This window comes from Siphateles boraxobius, unplaced genomic scaffold (genome assembly GCF_051911475.1).
Source record: "Siphateles boraxobius isolate OS27281-9 unplaced genomic scaffold, OSU_SipBor_1 33, whole genome shotgun sequence".
NCBI lineage: Eukaryota > Metazoa > Chordata > Actinopteri > Cypriniformes > Leuciscidae > Siphateles > Siphateles boraxobius.
The window spans coordinates 3,675,303-3,691,981 of record NW_027508953.1 but is presented as its reverse complement, the minus strand read 5'-3'; the positions used below and the strand labels follow the sequence as shown (position 1 = coordinate 3,691,981).

General features: G+C 40.2%; 1 long non-coding RNA gene across 1 annotated transcript; it reads right to left on the bottom strand.

Moving 5' to 3' along the window:
- Positions 1-9,671: 9,671 nt before the first annotated feature.
- On the bottom strand, positions 9,672-10,064 carry LOC143701910 (uncharacterized). The gene is made up of 3 exons (XR_013190197.1): positions 9,997-10,064; positions 9,841-9,896; positions 9,672-9,757 (listed from the first exon to the last, which is right to left on the bottom strand). It is a non-coding gene; the product is annotated as an uncharacterized LOC143701910 (long non-coding RNA).
- Positions 10,065-16,679: the final 6,615 nt, after the last annotated feature.

Below are 16,679 nucleotides of genomic sequence, written 5' to 3'. Positions count from 1 at the left end.
TCTCATACATTCAAGTCTATTCCAGCCATCTCTGAGTCTGCTGACTTAAACTCTATCTTCCCAGTAACTGCCAAAAGTATTCCTGTTACTTCATAGTCTGCCAGGTCTGTTTCAGTCACTGCTGAGTCGACGGGGGTCACTGCTATTCTGCCTGGGTTGGCTGAGTTGGCTGTAGATACTACAGAGGCAGCCCAGCACACAGTATCAGCCCGTCGAAAGAGGAAGAGGAGAAAGGCCCGTTCAGAACCGTCTACGATTCTCCATTCTCAAGCTCCAGGTCCAGTCATTCCAGGGAAAGTCCAGGGAAATCTTTTTTTTTTTTTGAACACTGTGTTTATTGTTTTTTTTCTTAAAAAAACTAAACAAAAAAACAAAACAAAAAAAGAATAAAAAAAAAGAATACAAAAAACAAAAACAGGGAAAAAACAATACAATCATATCACAACCTATATCACACCCCAAACCTCCCTCCCCCAGTGCCACTAATAAACCATACAAGATTAAACAAGAAAAAAGGCATTTAAAGTCATATTAAATTTAGGTATTTTGTCCTGTTGTTGTTATACCAATATATGAAAGGAAACTGCCCCAGTGTTTTACAAACAGATCTTCATGTTTCTTCAAACAAAATGCAATTTTCTCAAGAGGTACATATGATGATACTTCTGTAGTACACATAGAAGTAGTAGGTGGTTTAGAGTCCTTCCACCTCAGAGTTATGCATTTTATTGCTGCTAAGAAAGCTAATCTAACAAACCTCAGATTAATCCCCCTCCGTTCATCTTATAATGAAATGTACCCCAACAAGATAAGTCTGGGCTCCTTGAGTATATTAGTACCGACAACTGTGCCAATGATCTCTAAGACCCCTTCCCAGTATACCTCAAGATCAGGACAAGACCACAACATGTGTAAAAGTGTCCCTCTCTGCACTTTACCAGTGAAATCATTTTCTAAGCAATTGACTACTTATGTCATGCCCTCAGAGACAATTTCTGCCAGTCCAGTCATGTTCACAGAGGCCGTTCCCAAGCTGCCTGTTGTCATTGCCGCAGAGGCCTTCTCTGAATGTCTTGCAGATCTTGTCAAGTCTCTAGCAATAATTCCTGACAAAGCTGTCGTGACCACAGAATAAAAGCCCGCTGCTGTGAAGGCGGTCCCAGAGCCCACTGCTGTGAAGGCGGTCCCCAAGCCCGCTGCTGTGAAGGTGGTCCCCGAGCCCGCTACAGAGGGAGCTGTTCCCGAGCCCGCTACAGAGGGAGCTGTTCCCGAGTCAGCTTCAGAGGAAGCTGTTGCCGAGTCCGCTGCTCCAGCTCCGGAGAGCGCTGCCCAGGAGGGTGCTCCTGAGTCAGTCCCCGTGCACGCCAGCGCAGCCCAGGAGGGCGCTCCCGCGTCAGTCCCACTACCTGTTTCCAAGACCTTCATCGATCCTATCAGTTCTGTCTTTGGGCCCAAGTCTGTCAAGCCCAGTTGGAAGTCCAGATCAGTTAGGCCACTTCCTGTGTCCAAGAGTGGCTCTAATCAAGTTCCCATTCCTCCCATCCCACCCTCTGCGTTTTCTGGTTATGGGTCCCCTAAGCCGGCACCTCCTTTGTCAGCCGTGAACTTTTTTCCTGGTTCTGTTCCCACCCACCCCATCCCATCCCTCCCATCCGCCCCATCCCTCCCTCTGTGTGCCCTGGTCAGTTTGGGACTTCCATGTTTACGCCCTACCCGCTCCGCCCAGTTGTTGCCTCCGTGGACTTCTTTGCCTGTTTTGGACGCCTGGAGGCCTCCTTGTTTCCCTGTACCAAGCCCTCTTCTCTAGTTGAGTCCTCGTTTGTCTGAGTGTTGTCACCTGTCCCTTGTCCGAGTGTTGTCACCTGTTTCTCATGTTCTCCGCTCCGTTGTTTGAGTCCTCGTTTACCTGAGTGTGTTCACCTGTTCCTTTTCCAAGTGTTGTCACCTGTTCCTCTTGTTCTTAGCTCCCTTTATATGTGTGCTCTTTCCCTCATGTGTTGCCAGGTCGTTAGATGTTGTGCTACTGTGTACTTCTGTGTTACATAGTTTGTTTCTCATTACTAAAGTCAATAGTTTTTTATGTGTAGAAGTTTTTTAGTGCTTTAGCTCAGCCATCGGTCCTGTCTGTCTTTTCTCCTGTGTCTCTAGTTCCGGTTCTGCCCTGCTAGCAGAGCTTCCCTGGCTGCTTACACTCTATGCTTTGGAGCAAGCCTGGTGCTGAGCCTGAGATCCCTGAGTGCCTGGTGCTGAGCCTGAGATCCCTGAGTGCCTTGCTGTTGTAATTGAAGATTCTGGCTGGCTACTGCTAGTATTCTCAGTTTTCATTCTGCTCTGCCCGTACTACTCCCCAGCCTACAGTCATCGTGTGCTAGTTACAACTGCTGCTCGGCTAGTTAGAACGGCTGTCATTGTGTCTCAGCCCTGTCTATTGTCTGGACTGTTCACCTTTCCCACCACTTGTCATCTGTCTACTGTTTGTCAATAAACCTGTTAACACTTGTTCTGCATTTGAGTCCTTGACAGACCTCTGACAGTCTGTATATATATCAACATGGTAACTGTGTATTCACACCCTAGCAACCATTCAGAGCCACCAAGCAACCATTTGCAACATATAGAAGCCATATTACAACTCCACAACATCGTACAGACGTGGTTGTTGGCTCGTATGCAATCATGTACAACACCTTAGCAACCGAGTTGCAAGTTTTGCAACTGCAACTCACATTTTCTTCAGGAAATGTACATTCTAGTTGTCTATATTCTGCAATTGATATTACATTGTATTTGCTATTATTATTATTATTATTATTATATTATACCACTTGCGATTATCAATCTATTATAGTTATGCTTTTTTATTTTACTAGTCACTATTTCCGGATAGGTTTCCGGGCGCTGCTCTGTGGCTGCCCTGCTGTCTCTCGTGTTTGGCACTTGTTTGTTTATTTGTTTGTTATCGTGAATGTTCGTATGATATGCGTCTTATCCCGCACTGCACTAAAGCAATCATGGACTTGGCTTATTGGTATAACATCAGACTGCTTATAGTGATTTTAAAACACTGTCTTGCCCATGGACTTTATCATGACCATGTCGCTAGCGTCGCGGGTGATATCCGGTATAGTAGAGAATTCCTCCTACTAACACGCGATCGTTTATCTACGGATCATGCAGCCGTTGTAAACTCTATACCAAACTATTTAAGGACCAACCCAAAGACATGGACTACCCGAACAAAGCGCAAACGAGGATCAAAAGGGGGTACTCGGCGAAGATTAAGGAGGCTGAAAAATAAACTCTCCCTGCCCGTTACGTTGCTTATCAACGCCCAGTCTCTAAAAGCAAAAACCGACGAGCTGACTGCAAATATCCACCACCTGCACGAGTACCGTAGTGCCTGTGTCATGGCTATCACGGAGACATGGTTGGACAACAGCATCACATCCAGCGAGGTGGGATCCCGCGGTTTCTCTGTGTTTAGGACTGACCGGGACCCTACAATTACGAGGAAGACCCGTGGGGCGGGGTCTGTCTACTCATCCGGGACGAGTGGTGTCGTACAGTGTTGGTGAGAGAAAGCTTGTGTACCCCTGACATTGAACTGTTGTGTGTCTCGCTTCTGCCTTTTTATTTGCCCAGAGAGTTTCCTCAGATATTTCTTACTGTCGTATACATACACCCAAAGGCAAATTTCGATAGGGCACTAGACATCTTTTTTAATCTCTCCCATAAGCTCGATCTACTGTCTCCGGATGCCCCTAAGTTTATTTTAGGAGATTTTAATAATTGTCCTGTGAAAAAGTGCTTACGCACATATTATCAGTATGTGGATTGTCCCTCCAGGAAAAATAAGTTTTTAGATTTATGTTATGGAACTGTTAAAAACGCTTACTCTTCATCATTGCTCCCACCACTAGGGGCATCTGACCACAATGTGGTTTATCTCCGTCCTACATATCAGAGGCTTCTGCAAAGAGAGAAGCCCCAAAAACGCTCCGTTAAAGTATGGAATAATGACAGTATTATGACCCTGCAGGGTTGTTTTGATTGTACAAACTGGGACATTTTTAAATGCCCTGTTATAAATGAACAGGTAGAAACAATATCTGACTAAATCAATTTTTGCGTAGACACAGTTATACCCATAAAAACAATTAAAGTCTTTCCAAACGATAAGCCCTGGATTTCCAACAAATTAAAGCATCATATAATTGAAAAGAAAAAAGTATGCAGGAACTAGGATGATACACCCAAAAGGGACATACAGAGACAAATTAAAAGACAAATAAAGCTGGATAAATACAGGTACAGACAGAAGATTGAGGCAACCCTGATGTCAGGCAACTTGCGTGAGGCATGGCAGGGGATCAAGACAATGACCAATGTCCCCCACAAGGGCAGAGGGAATTCTTCCTTGATTCTGCCCGGACTTGAGGGACTGGAAAGGGCAAACCAGCTAAATGGGTTCTTCTGTCGTTTTGAGAACGGCAGCAGTGCTGGGGCTGGCATCGTGCTGCCCCCTCCATCCCCTGCATCTTCTGTATTAAACATCAGAAAATCGGATGTCCTTCACCTCTTTAGTTGATGTAATCCTCGGAAAAGTCCTGGCCCTGATAAAATCTGTGGTAATACTCTCAAGCACTGTGCAGAACAGCTAGCCCCTGTGTTTACGGATATTTTTAATTCTTCTCTTATTTTCTGTAAAGTTTTTTATTGAAAGTTGACATCATTGGTCATCTTGTGGAAACACCGACAATTGTACCTGTGCCAAAACTGCCAAAACCCACAGAGTCCAATGACTTCCGACCGATTGCATTGACATCATTGGTCATGAAGTGCCTGGAGCGCTTGGTAAAGATGTACATTGTATCACAAACCCAGCATCTTATGGACCCCCTGCAATTTGCTTATCAAGCCTCTAGGGGGGTGGACGATGCAATTTTGACATTAATGAATTATTTGCATATCCACTTTGAAAAACCAAAGACTCATGCTAAGATTCTATTTGTGGACTTTTCATCTGCTTTTAACACTATGCAACCCAAGATTCTTGCAGACATTTTAGCTAGTGAATTCTATCTTAACTCAGGTATTATTAATTGGATCATGGACTTTCTTACCAGTAGAGTACAGCGGGTTAGAGTGGGCTCAGTTCTGTCAGATGTGATGATAACATCAATAGGCTCTCCACAAGGATGTGTTCTATCTCCTTTGCTATTTATTTTATACACAAATTCATGCATTAGCACTTTTCAAAACAGGTATTTTATTTAAATATGCAGATGACACAGCTTTAGTGAGTCTGTTAAAGGACGAGGAGGTGGATCATGGGCCAGTTTTAGACTCCTTTTTAGAATGGTGCAATAATCTACATTTAATTTTAAATATTAATAAGACCAAAGAAATGTCAAAGTCACAGCAACCCACTGACACCTTTATCAATGGGGAGATTATTCAGGTTGTTTCAAACTATAAATACCTTGGCATTGTACTGGACAACAAGCTTAAATGGGACTCATGGACTGATTTTTTGCACACTAAGACACAGCAAAGAATGTATTTTTTAAAGAAAGTGCTTGTTTTTAATGTTAATAACAAAATGTTTCAAATGTTTTATGCTGCTTTTATTGAAAGTGTTTTAACTGGCTGCATTATCTGTTGGTTCGGAAATGCCACCGAATCCCAGAAAAAGATAATCAGAAAAACAGTTACTTCTGCCAGCAAGTTTCTTGGGATAACTCTACCGAGCATTGAACACATTTACAAAGACGGGGTGGTGAACAAGGCTAATTGCATTGTATGTGATCACACACACCCGTTAGCATCTCATTTTAAATTACTGCCATCTAGGTGTCGTTTCAGTCTACCACTTTTGACTAAGAATAGATCGAAATTTTCTTTTGTACCACAAGCCATAAAAGCTTTAAATCACCCAAAATAAGCTAGATGTCCGGCTGGTCTGGTCAGACCCAAGGGAGTATAGTGTACTGTTTTGTATTTTATTGTTGGTGTCATATGTCTATGTCTGATGTCATGTCATTAAGTGCCCTGCGACTGTGCCGCAAATCCAATTGCCCCACGGGGAAAATAAAATCTATTACTACTATATTACTACTATTTAACTTATTTTTTATTGTCTATATTCTGTAATTGATATTTCATTCTATTGCTATTATTATAGTATTATACATAAACTATATGCTATTATAAATGTGTTATTATATTATTGTACTTATGATATTATATAATTATACTATTCGTTACTATTTTATTTGCTCTATACTGTTTGTTTATTTTACTGACTACTAACTATTTAAAATGTCAAATGTCAAAAAAATTTACTCGAATCAGTGAACAACATTAATAATGTCCCAGTCTTACAGATCATTAACAAAAAAAAAGTTATTTTAGGGTTTGGTTACCCTTTGAGCAATGGCCATGAATGGTGGTTTAATGTCAACAATGTGACAACACTGTAACGACCTTCACCATACAAACGTAGTTATAGCAACCTACCTTTTGGCCATGTTGTTAAAACGTTGTTAGAAGGTTGGGTACGTTGTGCCAACGTTCTGTGTTTGCTGGGTAGTCAGATAGTGGGGGGTGGCCTACAACTCTTGTTAGGGGAGCTCCTGATCGGTGCGAATAAAAGTGACAAGAGCCCCGAGAAACGAGCAGAGAGAGTATGCTGCACCTGATGGACTGAGTTGACAAAGGGTATTTTCCCTGCTGATGGACTGATTCTTTTGAATGCCTTGCTGACAAAAGGTGTGTTCCCTGCTGATGTGAGCTCATCTACTACTTGAGATTCTACAAGCTGATAAAGGGCGGTAACGTTTTATGAGATTGTGCTGTGTTTTAATAAAGAATTGTGTGAAAATTGTCATTCTGGTGTACTATTCTATGAGCCCTACTACAGTTTGTGTGGTTGTTACAATATCATACGAGACATTTACTTGGTTCATCAAAGATTTTATTAAGTTATCTGGACTGAAGACCAGTGGACCACGTCTCGTAGGGTTGCCAACTTCAGAAAAGAAAAATACGGGACAATCGTGATTCTTTACAGGAAAATAAGGGAAACTCAAAATATTTGTACTGGATCACACAGATGTCATTTCAGGTTCGTATTTGTTTAAAAGGTTCTCAGACATAAACACATTTGTTTTGCTCAACGTATTTATGTACAATTTAATTTTAAAATTAATTTTAAGGTCATACAAAAAAGTCAGATTACACACAAACCATTGTTCAAAATAAAAATCCTTAGAACTTTCTATTCATCACAGAATCCTGACATAAAAAATAAAATAAAAACATTAATAGGCTAGGCTAATAATCAGAAATGTTCCTTCACTCTTAGAAAGAATGTTAAAGATGACACAACCTGTGTCCAGGTCCAGGACCACTAGTTTTGTGCTAATTTTAACTCATTCACTGTGTTAATGAGTTTAACACACTAAATGTGTCAGAAAGGTTACCAATAAGATGTGTAAAAGATGTGTAAACGTGTAACATTACCAAATGTGCTATCCTTGGCTACACACATTGTGTTAAAAAGGTATCTAAAATCCTAAACAAAACATTTGACAAAATAAGTATTAAGTCTGTGGTTGATTATCTTATTTATTATAATGAAATATCATCAATTAAATTCAATCCAGAATAGAACAATACAATTTAAAGCAGTCAAAAAGGAAATGTCCAACATAGGACAAAACAGTTATTTTCACAATCTCATTATGTAACATGACACATAACCCCACCTTCAAAATAATTTCACTTATTTCCAAACATTTGTGGATTGATGTACATTGGTGGCCAACAATTTAGAATATATTAAGCATTTTAATGTTTTTGAAAGAAGTATCTTGTGTTCACCAAATATTTAATTTGATACAAAAATACTGTAAAAACAGTAATATGGTGCAATATCATTACACTGTAAAACAGCTGTTTTCTATTTGAATATATTTTAAAATGCAATTTATTCCTTTGATGACAAATCTGAATTTTCAGCATCATTACTCCAAGTCTTCAGTGTCACATGATCCTTTAGAAACCATTCTTATATGATGATTTGAATCTGAAGAAACATTTCTGATTATTATCAATGTACGTACTTCTCCATCTTTTCCAAAGCATAAGAGTAAATGTGATCATGAAAACAATCTTTAAAAGGCCAACCTCAACCAAAAGCCAACCTTTTTTATATGCATATTTTGTCCACCTTTGGGAAAAAGTAAATGAACCTAAACCTAAATTAACTTCTCCTGTTCAGAACTTAGTCTTGTGTAGACCTATCCCTAGACTCTATCGCAGCTTTTCTAGATCAAGGACTGGCCAAGAGAACGTTTGACTGACATGTAACGCAACCAATTTACAGTTCGTTTTGTTCTGCGTCATGTTTAGGTGCGTGGCAATAATGTCGATGTCCCTACAACAACAGACTGGCATGCATCTAATAAATTATCAAATTTCACGAACACATTATCACGAACTTCACATACTTTTGAAAATCCATTGTTTAGTTGATCCCTGTACGCGCTCATTGTCACAGTTGTGAGCACAACGGCGTTCTTCTTCCACGAGGGGTTTTGGTGTTACGGCATAGAGAGCCTAAGTCCCTCCCCTTCCGGTGGACCACCATGGGACCTTATTTCGGAAAAACATTGTATGGTAGTCAATGGCGAGAGACAATAAATATTTGGATCCCTCTTGAATTATGCCCTGAATTACACATATGATGTTTGTCGATTTAAAAGATACATTTTAAAGTCAAGAAAGTCGCAGTTTGATGTAAAACTGTTGAGGTATAAGACTGTGAAAATACGTAATTACAAAGATTACAAACCCAAAAGGCGCGCATGTGATGTACCTTTTCTCTCAATGAATGAAGCTAACTTTACTGAAGCTAACGTCTGTCATTTTTTCTATAGTCTAAAGTTATAATAGTAACGTTACACCGTCATGCCTGTGTGTTTTGTACCAGATACGAGCTTGGTGACGTACATGAGACGAGAGATGTAGTTCATTGAGCGATTTTCACATAAAACTAAATGTTACTCTTCTGTTTTATGACAAACTGTGACTTTCTTGACTGTCATAATTATCTTTTAAATTGACAAACATCATATGTGTAATTCAGGGCACAGTTCAGATGGAATAAAAAGATAAGTTGTCTCTCGCCATTGACTACCATACATAATTTTTCCGAAATAAGGTCCCATGAGCCGGAAGCGGAGGGGAGGGACTTAGGCTCTCTATTTGTTTCCATCGGCGGACCGATAAAGAACACGACACACACGCCTCCCGAACATCCTGTAGAATTCAACCAATCAGATTGCGACTTTGAAACTCCTGAAGTGTTTCCAGAGAAATGTGACATATGCATCAATTTCCTGTTCCCTGGATGCATGCGTGTTCACAAACACAAATGTGCTCAGTTTTTCTTCAGAGAAGATCGCAGTTCCAACACTAAATAAAAATATAAGAGGGAAAGAGAGAGAGAGGAGAAAGTTATACAAGCATACATTTTTTTTATCTCCATCATACTATAATTCAGAATATATATTTGTAACACCTTTTTCTCAGCAAATTTAAAAATTTCAGATGAACAGTAAACTAAATTATGCCAGATTGAATTTTAATACTTACATTTCCTCAATTCTCTCCAAAAATGCTGAGATCCATAGACATAAATACTGCAATCAAGGATTTAGCAAATTTCAGCTTATTTGCAGTGAAGGGATAGCTGTTTGAGACAAATACACAGTAAGATACATGCAAGAAATCCCCATGTGATGATCTTTTTCTTACCCTCAGTAGTTAACCCACATGTGCGCTGATATGCTGATATCATATTAGACACCTTCCGGGTCGGACTCTTCGGCCTAATAACAGATTAAAATAATGCACAAATAAAAACTAGTTGTTTAGAATGCTTGATTTGGTATGAATTAATGATTTAGTGAGTTTTACTGCAATGCTTACCTGAATAAATTCAATCTCGTGAGACTGAACAAAGAAAATTATCCATCTTCTGATTGGTTCATTTGCTGTGTACGGTGTACATTTTAGGACATCCTCAGACATATGAAGACAAGGCATCATGCCTCAGACTAAAAGACTTCGGTCATTGGACACAACGGCATCACGTCTCAGACTGAAAAGCTTCAGGTCTCAGGAAAAACAATGTCAGGTGTCAGGTCTCGTACAATTAGGCATCAGACGAAACAGCCTCAGGCATAAAGGCATCGGACAAAACGGCCTCAGACAAAAAGGCATCAGATACCCCTTTTCCACCAAAGCGTTTTGAGAGCCGGTTCGGAGCCGGTGCCTGCGCGCGAACCAGTTCTTTGTGTTTCGACAGCCAAAGAACCGGTTCTCGGCCAGGAAAACTGGTTCCAAAGCGGCACCAACTCTTTGCTGGACTAGAACCAGAGAACCGTTCTTTTACCACGTCAGGCTTACGTCGGGGGCTGGGGGCGGGTTTATATGTGTCCTAAACATCTTTTCTGACCGCAAAGCCAGGAGAAACATTTGCAGAAACACGATGTAGTCCGCCATTGTAATTGTTATGCTTGAAGTTGGCGCAAGCGTTTCTAGCTTTTTTAAAAAAATTTTTATTGAAAACATTATGTAAGCAAAGAAGAAAACAGTCACAAAATAGAACAAATAAACGGAGAGAAAAAAAAGACAAGACAGGTGTACATAACTAATCAGAAAAGATTACATATCAAAGGAAAAGATTAAAAGACTTACATATTTCAATTGTTTTTAAAGCCTTCTTGGTTCACGAGTTAGAGATAATCCCAAAGTAATGTTGTACTTGCAAGCGTTTCTAGCTGAGACGTAAAGCGACGTACACAGTGACGTAACGACGTCGTTCGCTGGGCGCTCTAGAAGTGGAAAAACAAACAGGTTCTGAGGAGGTTCGCAAGTTGAACCAACTCCGAACCAACTTTGAACCAGCACCAGTTCCGAACCCGTTCTTTTTTGGTGGAAAAGGGGTAACACAGATAACACAGATTGTCATTCCAAAAAAGCACATGAAATCCATTTCAAGCTACATCCTTATGTGGTTTGAAATCCTATTCAAATCACATATCAGGAAATTCGCTTCAGTCTGAATGCTCTGATCGGATTTTGCGTGGTATGTGACTTTCTCACGCCACATAAAATGTAAACATCAGACGTTGTTATAGGGAACATGCTGAGAGTCTCTGCCGAAACAAGGCTGTATTGTTGCAAAGCGCGGACAAGCAGAAAATTATTATTTTTGAAACTGGCGCAGATAAGAGCACGGATACCTGTGCATACCAGCCTCCTACAGTTCTGCAGCTCGAGAGGCAGGAGTCCAGCGCGGCGGCTTCACATTTCCATGTTGTAAAATTTAAACAAGACAACATCTCTATTGCAAATGCAAACCCCTCCATCAACGCAACGTCACTGCCATATTGCCAAAGAACTGCATGAACACACAACTCGGATCTGAACAGTTGCGATACACAGTGTGGACATCATTTTAGATAAGATTCCAATTGATTTTTTTTTTTTGCACTCTTCTCTTTAACTTTTGGCAGTCTATAGAACTCGAAATGTTTTTTCCCGGTGTGACCGATTAGTACAGACCAAAACGAGACCATTTTTCAGCAGCAATAATCAGCCAAATATGCAAGTCCGTTCAGTTTAGTGGCATTGTTTATGTTCAGTACCTCAAAAATGGCCGACTTCCGGATTGATGACGTGTAGTGAAAACCCTCAATAGATGGGTTTCCGTTTCTCTAATTACCCATTATCCTCTGCGGCGCGCCGCCATGTTGTGTGTCAAAGCTGTCATGCTCATGTTTACCGCCTTTTCATTTACCCAAGTATTTTTGACTCTTTTGTGTTGAGATAACGATGACAAATTCCTGCAAACCTGGCGACAAGGTGAAGATTATTTACAGGGACACATTAGACGATGTTTGCAAGGCAAGATATGATGAGAAATTGAGTTATATCGATGGAAAGGATCCTTACACAATGTCGAGAGACGACTGGTCATGTAATCCTGCGGCCTACCCCGATATTCAGGAAATGGACATTGCCAAAGTCTTATTTGATCGGTGAGTAATGTAGATGAACTGCTGCGCTTGTGACAGGACGCATGTTTAACTGAAAGAACCTGCAGAAAGAGAGAGAGAGAGCCGGTCGCGCGCGCGCACTCCCTATCCCTTCGGAGCCAGGCGAAAGTGTAAACAATACTGTAATAAAATATAGAACTATAAAGTCGTTTTAAATCGACAACATGTACGTACGGCTCGCATGCATTTAATGTATTTGTGTGTACTCTTCTCTGGGCATACTGTAGTCGCTAGTGTGTTTTTGCACTGACAAGGAGCCATGTGATCAATGGCTAGGCTCACACAATCATCGCAATGTGCATGATAATCATGGAAATAAAACAAAGTAGAATTAAAGGAACTCAGCTGTTTATCAATTTACCTGAGATAAAATGATTGGAGCAGACTTATAGTGTCTTTTGTTTGGGTCAGGGTCGAAGGCCTCTCTGTTGATTCTCGCCAGCCATACGTTACGTCTCTTGTACGAAAGCCTTTCCGTCTCTGTTCCTTGGAGATAAATCACTTTTGGAATATCGAAATATTGTCTCTTCGTCGTGTCGGGATCAGCACGATTCATACAGCCCCATACAACACAGGTGTGACCCATTGCTTCAGGATATTATCATGCTCCGTAACACAAACGCTTGACCCACTTGACACACAAGATGGCGCCGTAAGGAGTTGCGGGAGAAATGTGATGTCATCGTAAATCTATCTATACTGGAAGCAGCGCAACCAAGAGAAAAGCTGTAAGATTAAGAGAATGGACTATTGGGAATAATTTAATACTCATTCATGGAAAAAAAATATATTAAAGTGCAAGTCAGTGATTCTGATAGTGTTTAGGCCAGCAGAGAAGGCCTTGCTGGCCCTGACGGCCCACCACTGCCGAAACCATATCGAGTGCACTCATTCATCTAGGGCAAATTTCAAACGGAAGTGACGTGAGCATCCCTATGCCCAACTCACTCAGATAGGAAGAGCCCGTGAAGTGGACTTTGGAGTGAGCAGGGCATTAAGCATTAAACACATTTCTTACCTATGAAACTTTATCAAACTTAATATGAAATGGATGACGAAAATGTGTGCAATATCACAACAAAATAAAACAACTTGAATGATTCTGTTTATAGCCTACTCTCCTGCCATGTCTAGATTTAAAATTAATCGAGAGGATTCACATGACCATAAACGATTAAATTACTTCCTTGAAGTGACCATGTTCCCATTTCTAACGGGCTTGTGGAAGGGTCCTTCGTGATGGTATTCAGTTGTTCACTTTCGTTTGGAATATCCCTACAAATGGCGCCCCCTTCCCAAAGTGCCCTTCAAGGGTGCAAAAACGCCTTTTGGAATTCGCCCCTATATGCTCTACGGCTCGATAGAATATCCCAATAATCCACTGTGAATTCCGGCGTCTCGCCACAAGATGGCGCCCACATCATCATTTTCCACCGATGGTCCAATGTAATATCATACAGGTATAAATTCCCTTTAGTTTAAGAAATTGTTAAATTAAGCTTTATACATATTTCCAAGTCAGATTTCAAGATAAATTATTTCATTACTGGAGCTGCCAGTTTAATAAGTTTCAAATGATTATTAAACAGCAAGCACAAACTATGCAAAAACGGCAGCCCTTCCGGCACACTCAGTGTTCATTCACTCCTTCAAGTGGACTATATTAGTGGAGTAACGTATAGGAATAGTGAATGAGTGTATATAAGTCTATTTCAAACACAGCCTATCTCAAGCCCTTTATACAACTTCCACATCAACGGCTGCTATCAATCATTACTTAATTGATTTGATTGGTATAAAGGGAGAGATGAGACCTGACCAAACAAGAAGTTGATCAGATGTTATGCAAATGTTCTGATCCTGAATCAGATCAGCACATAATAAAGAATAATTAAAAATAAAAACTTGTGAGATGTAAACTTGCAATTGTGAGAAAGTCACAATTATCTTTTAAATTGTTTTATTTCGCTGCAGAAACAAACTTCCATAACCTCTTTGCTACCATATAAATAATATTTTAGATCCACCCCTAATTATAATTGACTTTAGATGGTTAAAAAGTTTTGAATAACAACTGATAATATATAGATTTAAGGCCCTATTGTTTCATCAATTTATGGTTTTGCCATAATGGGTAACTGTCAGAATACAAGTTTTTTTTGAGTTAAGATGTAATCATTAGAACGTGTTGACATCAGAAAGTGGGGCATTTGGATATTTCCACCTCTACTCGTTTTGAGACTAACCCTGGCATGGCATATCACTGTCATGCGCTCCAATACCAGCTCTTTATCCTAAAGTTATTTGAACTGAACCATACTTTCAGCAAGCACTGTTTTTACATTTGCAATCTTCCTTTATTCTTCTGATGGTACACACATTTAATTGGGCTGTTTTGCCTTCCTTTATAGGATAATAGACAGTAGACAGGAAAGAACGTTGTTTTTCTAAAGTTCAAGCATGGTGTAGTAAACTTTTTAGGCTAAAGACTCTTTAATGTACTTAAATCCATGTAAGGACTGTAGTAAATAAATGACTGTAAGGACTGCAGTCTTTGCCAAAGCAAATATATACACTCTGTATAGATATGCTAAGAAATATATAAAGGTTCCTCTATGATTTTAGTTTTAGCATAACCTGATTAACAAGAAAGAAATAAAAAAATGTCTGTATAAAGAAACTGTGATCTAATGCTTAAGATTAACATGACTCAATTGCCATTGTTGGAGTTGCAATAATTAACAGAATCACTGGTGACGCAGAGCCCCATCTACAGGTCCTTCTCAAAAAAGTAGCATATTGTGATAAAGTTAATTATTTTCCATAATGTAATGATAAAAATTAAACTTTCATATATTTTAGATTCATTGCACACCAACTGAAATATTTCAGGTCTTTTATTGTTTTAATACTGATGATTTTGGCATACAGCTCATGAAAACCCAAAATTCCTGTCTCAAAAAATTAGCATATCATGAAAAGGGTCTCTAAACGAGCTATTAACCTAATCATCTGAATCAACTAATTAATTATAAACACCTGCAAAAGATTCCTGAGGCTTTTAAAAACTCCCAGCCTGTTTCATTACTCAAAACCGCAATCATGGGTAAGACTGCCGACCTGACTGCTGTCCAGAAGGCCATCATTGACACCCTCAAGCAAGAGGGTAAGACACAGAAAGAAATTTCTGAACAAATAGGCTGTTCCCAGAGTGCTGTATCAAGGCACCTCAGTGGGAAGTCTGTGGGAAGGAAAAAGTGTGGCAAAAAACGCTGCACAACGAGAAGAGGTGACCGGACCCTGAGGAAGATTGTGGAGAAGGACCGATTCCAGACCTTGGGGGACCTGCGGAAGCAGTGGACTGAGTCCGGAGTAGAAACATCCAGAGCCACCGTGCACAGGCGTGTGCAGGAAATGGGCTACAGGTGCCGCATTCCCCAGGTCAAGCCACTTTTGAACCAGAAACAGCGGCAGAAGAGCCTGACCTGGGCTACAGAGAAGCAGCACTGGACTGTTGCTCAGTTTTGCATGTCATTCGGAAATCAAGGTGCCAGAGTCTGGAGGAAGACTGGGGAGAAGGAAATGCCAAAGTGCCTGAAGTCCAGTGTCAAGTACCTACAGTCAGTGATGGTCTGGGGTGCCATGTCAGATGCTGGTGTTGGTCCACTGTGTTTTATCAAGGGCAGGGTCCATGCAGCTAGCTATCAGGAGATTTTGGAGCACTTCATGCTTCCATCTGCTGAAAGCTTTATGGAGATGAAGATTTCATTTTTCAGCACGACCTGGCACCTGCTCACAGTGCCAAAACCACTGGTAAATGGTTTACTGACCATGGTATTACTGTGCTCAATTGGCCTGCCAACTCTCCTGACCTGAACCCCATAGAGAATCTGTGGGATATTGTGAAGAGAAAGTTGAGAGACGCAAGACCCAACACTCTGGATGAGCTTAAGGCCGCTATCGAAGCATCCTGGGCCTCCATAACACCTCAGCAGTGCCACAGGCTGATTGCCTCCATGCCACGCCGCATTGAAGCAGTCATTTCTGCAAAAGGATTCCCGACCAAGTATTGACTATTGTGTGCATAACTGAACATAAATATTTGAAGGTTGACTTTTTTTTTTGTATTAAAAACACTTCTTTTATTGGTCGGATGAAATATGCTAATTTTTTGAGACAGGAATTTTGGGTTTTCATGAGCTGTATACCAAAATCATCAGTATTAAAACAATAAAACACCTGAAATATTTCAGTTGGTGTGCAATGAATCTAAAATATATGAAAGTTTAATTTTTATCATTACATTATGGAAAATAATGAACTTTATCACAATATGCTAATTTTTTGAGAAGGACCTGTATAATCATGTTTGCAGAGGTTCTTCAGATTTGCTCTACTGAATAGTGTTGAAGACAAAATATTGCACAATTCAAATGTAAAGTTCATGTCATTATAGCTCTGAAGGAAAAATAAAACCACGAATTTGAAATAAATAAATGGTTTCCAAAGCTTTTGACCAATGATTTTCCGTGACTTTTCTATTTGTTC